Below are 9,435 nucleotides of genomic sequence, written 5' to 3'. Positions count from 1 at the left end.
CTAAGCAAACGGGAAAAATGCAGTAGTCAGAGGCAGCAGCAGATGGCACTGTAAAGAAAGGTGAGCATTAAATTTTGGACAAAATTGAGGAGTCTGTAGGAACCACGTGTGAAAAGCAAGTGATGCTTGCTGTAACACGCAGTCTACCAAGTCTGCATCATAAAGAAATAGAAAATCTATTGCTATTGCTGCAAGACATCAGCATTCCCCTAGTCAGTCTCTCACCCTTAAACTGCAGGAAATCCTGGTGTGAAAGGTTAGTGTCAGTGACCAGGAAAGCCAAGCTGCTCAATTTCCCATAACCACATCAAAGCAGGGGCAGGGTTAATAACATCAGCCTTTCTTATCTTGATGCTCTATAAGGAAATAGCCAACACATTTTAATAAGAGTTGCCTTGAAAAGATCTTGCCCTGTGAATGTGGAAATGGGAAATAGAGTGAGAGGATGGTGCAGGCATTTTGGCAGCATAGGTACCTTCGAGTCCTTAAAAATGAAGGTGTTGACATCTTGATTCACTTTTGAAAACTTTTTATGATTAGTCTCCTTTGGGGATAAGTGAAAAGAGTGTGTTTTTGGGATAAGACTCTTTTCCTTTGTAAAGTCATTGTTTTAGAGTATTAAAAAACAAAACAAAACACAATTCTGTGTGTTTTTCCAGATGGGAAACGATGGGATGGGGGGCAATGAACAGACACTTATTTTTTAAAAGCCTCCCCTCGCATGCGACACTTCTTGGGAAGCCACTGCATGGTTTTCTCCAAAAAAAAGTGAATGTGGAAAGCAACAAAAAGAAATACACTGGAGATAAGAAAAAAGGATTTAGAAAGAGTCAAATCCTCATTTTCATACTAAACCACAGTAAATGATATCTGAGATAGAATAATCAAGAAATAGCAATGTAAGTATGTTATTTAACAATATGGAGACTAAGACCAAGAGAACCAGCTAAGAGCTAAAATTACGACTTTGCTGGGGTGGCCAGGTGTCCAGGCTCTTCAGGACTGTCAGTCCCACACTCCGGAAAAATCCTCAGTCCTAGGACATAAGACATCTCAATTTTTCATGATGGGTGAGGAAAGTTGAGGGAAAAGTACAAAACCCATAGGGCATCCTAAAAAATAGGGGCCGAGTACAGCATAGATCCCCTGCAACCATGGCCACTGCCCACTGATGTTGGCACCCACAAGTTGGGGTTCCCTGCAATGGGGCATTGAGTGATGAGTGAGTGAGGTGACTGATGTGACTTAAGCGTGCAGCAGTTCAGGGAAGTATTAAGAAAAATGAAACAGAAAGAGTAAAAATATCCCACTGTCTCATGGTACAGAAAAAAGATATCATTGTTGTTTTCAACTAAATATAGGTAATCTCTCTTTGGTTAGTCCTATTGTACTTTCTCCGTGTTAAAACATTCACATGTATCTTGAGAATACACAATTACATGACCTACAAAATTTATTAAATTTAATAAAGAGTTAAAATAAGTTGATATGTCAGACAATAAAAAATTATGAAAATATTGTTATATTTCCCTCACACATATTTTTTTGTTTAATCAGCCCTACTACTAATTGCCACTGTCAACTAGCTATTGTTTTTGGTTAAATAATAAATTCATCACTTCATTTTGTTTAAATGATAGCATTTATGTAACAGAAAAGTAAATAATATATAGTAATATATCATTTCAAATAAACACCCATTTATCTCATCTTACATAACATAAAGTTTAAGTAACCTGGGTTGGTGCTCTAATAATCTTGTTGCCCTCATCTGGGGAGGGAACAGAGGGACAGGAGAAATGGGAGATAACTTCTGTTTTCCTTTTCTAGTATGTATATAAATTATTTTGTTTAAACTTAAAAATTTTAAGTGTACCATGGTTTAAGAAGGAATATCTCTAGAACCGTTGTCACTAAAAGTACTGTATACTTCAAAATATCAAAAATGCAGACAAAGTGAATTAAAATGAATTTGTTAAAAGACTAAGATGAAGGTAGTAGTTAAAGCCAGAAAATAAAAACAGAGTCTGCTGAAATAAGGGGAGGAAAGGATTAGTAAACATAAGAACAGAAATCAGAGAAAGATAAACCAACAAACCAAGCAGACAAACCAAACTGAAAGATGATTCTTTAAAATGACTGATTAACTCATGAGAAAAGTCTGACTACATGAAAATTAATTAGCTGATAAATTAAAATTGATATATTTGACTTAATCAAACTTTAAAAATTGAGTACTACAGAAGACACTCTAGACAAACCAAATATAGGAGACATATTGAGAGGTGAAGCCAGCTGGACTTCCTAGGTCCAGTGGGGACTTAGAGAACTTTTCCACAGTTAGCTAGAGGTTTGTAAAACGCACCAATCAGTGCTCTGTACCCAGCTAGAGGTTTGTAAATGGACCAATCAGCACCCTGTAAAATGGACCAATCAGCAGGACATGGGTGGAGACCAATAAAGGAATAAAAGCTGGCGCCCCCAGCTGGCAACTGCAACCGGCTTCCATGCTGTAGACTGTTTGTTCTTTCATTCTTCACAATAAATTTTGCTGCTGCTCACTCTTTGGGTCAGTGCCACCTTTAAGAATTGTAACACTCACCACGAAGGTCCGCAGCTTCATACTTGAAGTCAGTGAGATCACGAACCCACCGAAAGGAACCAACTTGGGACACAGTACCAGGAAATAGATTTGCAACATCAACACAATAAGCAAAAGCTTGGTATAAAAAGATCTGAAGAATTCTTACACATCAGTTGGACAAAAGCAGTCCAACAGACAGGCATTTCAATCTTAAAAGAAGAAAACTCATGGCTCAATAATTGAATGGACACTAAACTTCACTAATAATTGGGGAAATGCAAAATGAAACAAAAGGAGATCCATTCAAACTCATAAGACTAGCAAAGTATTTTAAAGGAATTTAGTACATCAAATGATGACTGAAATATGAAAAAGCAGAAATTCTCATTTTGCTAGTGGAAGAACCACTCGAAAGAGTAGTTTGGCAACATATGGAAGAGTTAGAAATGTCCTTTCCTTGTGACCAAGAAAACACTAGAAAAAAAACTTGCACATATATACCAAAAGATGTGCACAAAAATGTGTTCATAGCAGCAGTACTAATCGTAAGAGGGAAGAACCCCAGGGACATCCAAAAATGTCTCAAAGAAGAAACAGAGGAATAAATTATAGTCATATAGTAGAATATTATAGTAAATAAGAGAAATGATCTAGAAACATATGTATCAACATGCATACACTTTACAAAAATAAAACGGATAAAAGTGTTTTAAAATGAAACATAAGGTGTGATACCATTTATGTAAATTTTAAAGTAAATTTTTAATTGAAATAATGGTGTAAATACTAAACCATGTAAAATAATATTTTGCAAACAAAATAAGGCTAAAAATATATCAAATTCAGAGTAGTGGCAGCTTCTGGGGATTGATGTAGGGAAATTAAGCTTAGAAAATTAAAAATAGATATTTCAACGTTCTCTCCAGTGTTTTTATGTTCTTTTATAAATGTGTCCAAAATAAAATGTCTAGATTTGTTTTTTTGTGTAATAAGTACAGAAGTGTTTATGACATTATTCTCTGTATCTTTATTCTCTGTATCTCTCTATAATTTTTAATTTCTCAAATATACACACACACATATATATAGAGAGAGAATATGAAATACTACGAAATCCCTTAAAATGGCAGGGACTGTTGGACACTAAGTAAGTATTTTATTAGGACGAGCTTTCTCTCCAGGGTGAAAAAGTGAGTTAATTTATCCCAAATCAAACAACATTAAATAACTAGCCTTCAAGAGCTAAGAAAAAGAATATGTGCTGATACTGAGCATATTGTGTTGGGTTCCTCACAAAAGCAAGGGCTGAGCCAAAAGAGTGCAGGTAATTCCAGAGAACAGAAATGGAGGACTGCAACAGGAAAGGATGGGAAGGTAATACCGGGTGAATTCTCAAGTGACTCATTGTTGCGGGCAGCTAGTACCTCTATCTGTGGAACCCTGGTGTTTCCATCAGCTCCTGTTTCCCAATGACCTGTAAGATGGTAACACCCTCACGTTCCATCGGTGCCAGAGCATTGTCCTCAAGCCCTGGAGCAGGAGGCGGGTCTACACCCTGCAGTGGAGGCCAAGTACAGTGTACAGTTGGGTCGTGCCTGCCTGGGGATCGCTGCTGGAGACATGTGCTGAGAAGATGGGAGGGGTGGGGCACTATGAATTAGACATCTAATCCAGGAGAGCATTTTCATTTGCCCAATGTGATAACCAACCTGAATTGAAAGAGTAAGGATATGTTACACATTAGGAAATGCTCCCAAGCTTAGCAGATGGGAGGTACTGACAAGAATTAGTAACGAAGAAATGTCCAGGAACGGTGACTTACACTTGTAATCCCAGCGTTTTGGGAGGCTGAGGTGGGAGGATCACTTGAGGTCAGGAGTTCAAGACCAGCCTGGCCAACATGGTCAAACCCCATCTCTACTAAAATACAAAAATTAGCTGGGTGTGGTGGTGGGTGCCTATAATTCCACCTACTCGGGAGGTTGAGGCAGGAGAATTGCTTGAACCTGGGGGGCAGAGGTTGCAGTGAGCAGAGATCGCCCCACTGCACTCCAGCCTGGGTAACAGAGTAAGACTGTCTCAAAAATGAAGGAAGGCAGGGAGGGAGGGAGGGTGGGTGACTTCCCTGCAGACTTCTCTGACAGTGCTCAAGAAAGATCTTTCTGCAATGATAGGGCCTGGATGGAAGAAGACTGCCCAGACACTCTTGACATACCAAAGTTCTGAGGGTTTGGTTCTAACTGTTCCAACTATGTATTTCCTCTTTCTTCCCTCCCTCCCTCCCTCGCCCCTTTCCTTCCTTCCTTCCTTCCTTCCTTCCTTCTTTCCTTCCTTCCTTCCTTCCTTCCTTCCTTCCTTCCTTCCTTCCTTCCATCCCCACACAGCTCTTCAGTCCTTTTACATCAGTTTTCTTTTGTCTGCTAAGTTGTATTCTGAATTCTACTCAATTTAAACTCAAATTCGTAATAGAAAGTAGAGCAAGACCTAGATATCTGTTCTTAATAAATCGTTTGAGGTAGGGAAGGCAGGTATTGAATTTGATTTATTCACCAATAAGTAATACTGAAAAAAATCATTGGTGGAAAATCAGTTTTTCTTATTTTCAGCAGGGAGATTACTTTAATGTGAAATTCATTCCTTTTATAATTATAAACCATTTGATTTAGACCAATTATTGATCAAAATTAGACATTTTAAATATCTCTGATGTAGTTTTTAGTCCTATATAATTTCATGATATTTTCCAGGTTCTAAACTTTCTCATTTCAAATAATTTGGGTACATTTTGGAAATTCCCATGTAATATGTCACACATGAATTTTATTTATGAATATAATGTTTAAATATCATAATCTAGAGAAACAAGTGAGGATAAAGAATGACAAGAAAAAGCAAAAACAAATCTGTGGTCATAAAAGTATAAATACTCACATTCATTTTTATTTTATTAAAAACATTTTAATATAAATTTATGGGTACAAGTGTAATATTGTTATATGAATCTATTACATACTGGTGAAGTCAGGAATTTTAAAGTATCCATCACCCAAATAATGTACATTGTATCCACTGGGTAACTTCTCGTCATTCCCTTCCCCACCTTCTCACCCTTCTGAGTCTCCATTGTCAATTATTCTGCACTCTATGCCCATGTGTACACTTCATTTAGCTCCCACTTGTAAGTGAGAACATGTGATATTTGTCTTCCTATGTTTGTCTTGTTTCACTTTGGATAATGACCCCCAGTTCCATCCATGTTACTGCAAAAGACATGATTTCATTCTTTTTTATGGCTGAGTAGTATTCAAGTGTGTATAATACCACCTTTTCTTTATGCAATCAGCCATTGATGGAATCTTAGGTTGATTCCATATCTTTGCTATTGTGAATAGTGCTGTGATAAACATATGAGTTCGTGGGGGTTTTTTTGTTTTTTGTTTTTGTTTTCTTTTTGAGACATAGTCTTGCTCTGTGGCCCAGGCTGGAGAGCAGTGGCACGATGTCTGCTCACTGCAAGCTCCGTCTCCCAGGTTCACGCCATTCTCCTGCCTCAGCCTCCCAAGTAGCTGGGACTACAGGGGCCCGCCACCACGCCCGGCTAATTTTTTTGTATATTTTAGTAGAGATGGGGTTTCACTGTGTTAGCCAGGATGGTCTCAATCTCCTGACCTTGTGATCTACCCGCCTCGGCCTCCCAAAATGCTGGGATTACAGGCATGAGCCACCGCACCTGGCCATGTTATCTTTTTAATATAATTATTTCTTTATTTTTGGGTAGATACCCAGTAGTGGGATTGCTGGATCATATGGTAGTTTTTTTTTTTCCAGTTCTTTAGGAAATCTCTGTTCTGTTTTCCACAGAGGTTTTACTAATTTACAGTTGCGCTAACTGTATAAGGGTTCTCTTTCTCTACATCTTGCCAACATCTGGGTTTTTTGTCTTTTTAATATTTAATATTTAATATTCCGACTGGCGTTAGATGGTATCTCATTGTGGTTTTAATTTGCATTTGTCTGATGATTAGTGATGTTGAACTATTTTTTCAAATGCCCGTGGGCAATTTGTGTGACTTATTTGAAAACTGACTATTCATGTCCTTCTTCCACTTTTTAATGAGATTCTTTACAGGTATTTTTGTAGAGTTGTTTGAATTTCTTGTAAATTCTGGATATTAGTCCACTGTCAGATGTATTCAAACTCATTTTAAAATATATATTCTGCATGGCAAAATAAAGTAAAACAACATAACCCCAAACACACACATCTGCTGACTTTCATAAGTCAGTCAATACTAGGGAATTGGCTGAAGCAGGACAGAAGATACATACACATATGCCTTTGGCATCCAGATAGACAACCTAGGTCCATTAGGCATTAATAGGGAACTCTGGAAACTGCAGTTTACTGCAGAGCATGTGCCACACCCAGATAATCTTTTTAAAAAAATCTATAATTAGCTTTATTAACTGTAACATTTTCACAAATTCTTAAATTTTATGTTTTAATTTTCATAATATTACAGTTTAAAACATACAGCTTAAAAACAAGCATATTAATTCAAATCAACAAATATTCAAGCCTACATGAAAGAAGAATGAAATGAGATTACCTTTTTATATAATCAGCTGAATTCTTTTTACGGGCAAAAAGTTACTATTGGTATTTAAAAACCTAAATGTCCAATGTTTCTGCTGGCCATCCAATCCAACCATATGTATATTACTTAGGCCACAGGATTGCCCATTAGTCTTTCTTGTCAGAGAGCAATTAGCCTCTGAATCATTTTCGCTCAGCACCAGCTTTCTCTATAAATAAATTTGGATAGGCCAGGGACTTGTCATCTTGGTACTTGATAGAAGTAGGGATGCTGCTCAGTTGTATTTCGTTTTTCAGTACTGGGTAGATCAACACCTGCTAATGCTGGTTCTGATGTTGAAGTTGCATGTTTTGCCTCACTAGGTTCCACTAACTTTTTGACTTCTTAATTGATCTGAATGTCTGCTGAACAACGGAATCACTTTCAACAGCTTCCATTTCTTTTACTTTTTTCACTTGTTCTACCAGGGTGGCTTGGTCTTCCTCCTTTCTTCTCTTTGCTTCTTCCTCATTTCTTTCTTTGGCTTTCAATGCATCATCAGCTTTTGCAGCAGCTTCAAGAACCAGCTGTAGTCTGGCTTTGGCCTGTTCAGCTGGTGGCAGATGTTTTAATCCAGCTTTGATGTTTCCAGATTCCCAATGTTTAATGTTATGTAATCCTTGTCCTTCCCTTATCTTTCCCCCTTTTCTCTTTATCTCTGCCTTTACGTTGTTCTTTATCCCGAGAACAGCTATGCATTCTTCTGTGGCTGGGCCTTTCACTGCTCTGACTGTGAGAACATGGACAAGGCCTTCACCTAGATCTTCTTATTCTGCTTTTTGACCTAGACCTCTTAACTCCATAGGATTTCCCTTGACCCCTTGAATGACTTCAAGTTAGTTTCCTTCTAGAGCCATGAGATCCACTGCTTGATTGATGCCTGAGTCTTCTATCATAAGAATGCGAACGAGGCTGAAGATCTCTGGACCAAGATTTTGACTTTGATCTTGATTTCCTTCTTTCTTTCTTTCAGCTGTATATTCTACTATCTGAAGAACTCCTCGCTGAGGACTGTCTACAGTTCTTTTTTTTTTTCTCTCTCTCTCTCTCGGTTCTGCTTTCTTCTACAGTATTTGATGACCAGCATCCCATTCCTATAAGCTAGGTCCAGACCTTTGAGCTCACACCTTCCTTTGATACGCAAGCGCCGCAGACCCTGAGAGGTTTCTTCGGATCAGGGTGCCGCTGGCATCCACTGAACTTGCTTCAGTTTAAGCTCAGCACCTTCCTGAGAATCATTTCATTTTATCTTTCATTTTGTGGTGAGAAGAGGCTTCAGCATGAATAGGGACATGCAAGGTGTATAAAATAGAATGGAGTTGTGAATTAGGTAATATGAGGGAGAAAATTATAAAAAATATAAAGCATTTTAAAGACAAATGTGTGTTACACAAAACCAGGTACCTGCTGGTCTCAGAAGCTTTAAGTGGTTTATAATCGAGTCAACAATAAGTGGCAGATCAATTGAAAATATGTCTGCATGAAGTTCTTAGTTCAGAGGTAAAGCTAGGATGCTATGCACAGCAACATTGGAAGGGAAAGAGCTTTTGAAATCCAAGTCTGAGCATTTGCTCTAATCAGAGGTCAACATCTTCTCTGCCCTCCTAACCCACTCCCCTGCCAGGTGTCCTATCTCCCAGACCACACGTTAGCAGATATAATATCTGTCATTCTGGCTTCTTATCATTCTCTTTCCAGAAAAATCCTGACATGATTTTATCTGCAAGATGGAGAGAAAAGGAGAGAGCATCACATGTCTTATATTAATCACAAAAACTAGATGGTTTTTATTTCAGGTGCTAATTCGTTTGAGAACACAAGGGAACCTTTGATCTTAATCTATTTGATGTGGTTTTAAGTAAAGGAGCATCTTATGTTTACTTTGAAGGTGTTTTTTACTTCGGGCTTGATCAAACATTACATTTTGTTCCAGAGAAAAACTCATTTGGAACGCAGTACGTAGTGTAGAATTAGACATCCCTAGGCTTGAAGCCCATCTCAGCCATGAACTACCTTCATGACCTTCAGCTAGTTACTTTTCCTCACTCAGCTTCAGTTTCTTCATTTATAGAGCAAGTGCCTCAACATCCCTTTTTGATTTTCTTAATCTTGTCTACACATCTACAAGTAGCCCTTTTATTACTGATTTTTAACTAGTGCTGGCCATTGAAATGACCTGAGAAGCCCATGTCTCACTCTCAGATGGGGGGAATT

At 38.0% G+C, this 9,435-nt stretch overlaps 1 pseudogene; it reads right to left on the bottom strand.

The window, feature by feature from the left end:
- Nucleotides 1-7,308: 7,308 nt before the first annotated feature.
- Nucleotides 7,309-8,313, bottom strand: LOC105535946 (annotated as a pseudogene).
- Nucleotides 8,314-9,435: the final 1,122 nt, after the last annotated feature.

The sequence above is a fragment of the Mandrillus leucophaeus genome, unplaced genomic scaffold (genome assembly GCF_000951045.1).
Source record: "Mandrillus leucophaeus isolate KB7577 unplaced genomic scaffold, Mleu.le_1.0 Scaffold152, whole genome shotgun sequence".
Lineage (NCBI taxonomy): Eukaryota > Metazoa > Chordata > Mammalia > Primates > Cercopithecidae > Mandrillus > Mandrillus leucophaeus.
This window is presented reverse-complemented; position numbering and strand designations above follow the sequence as displayed.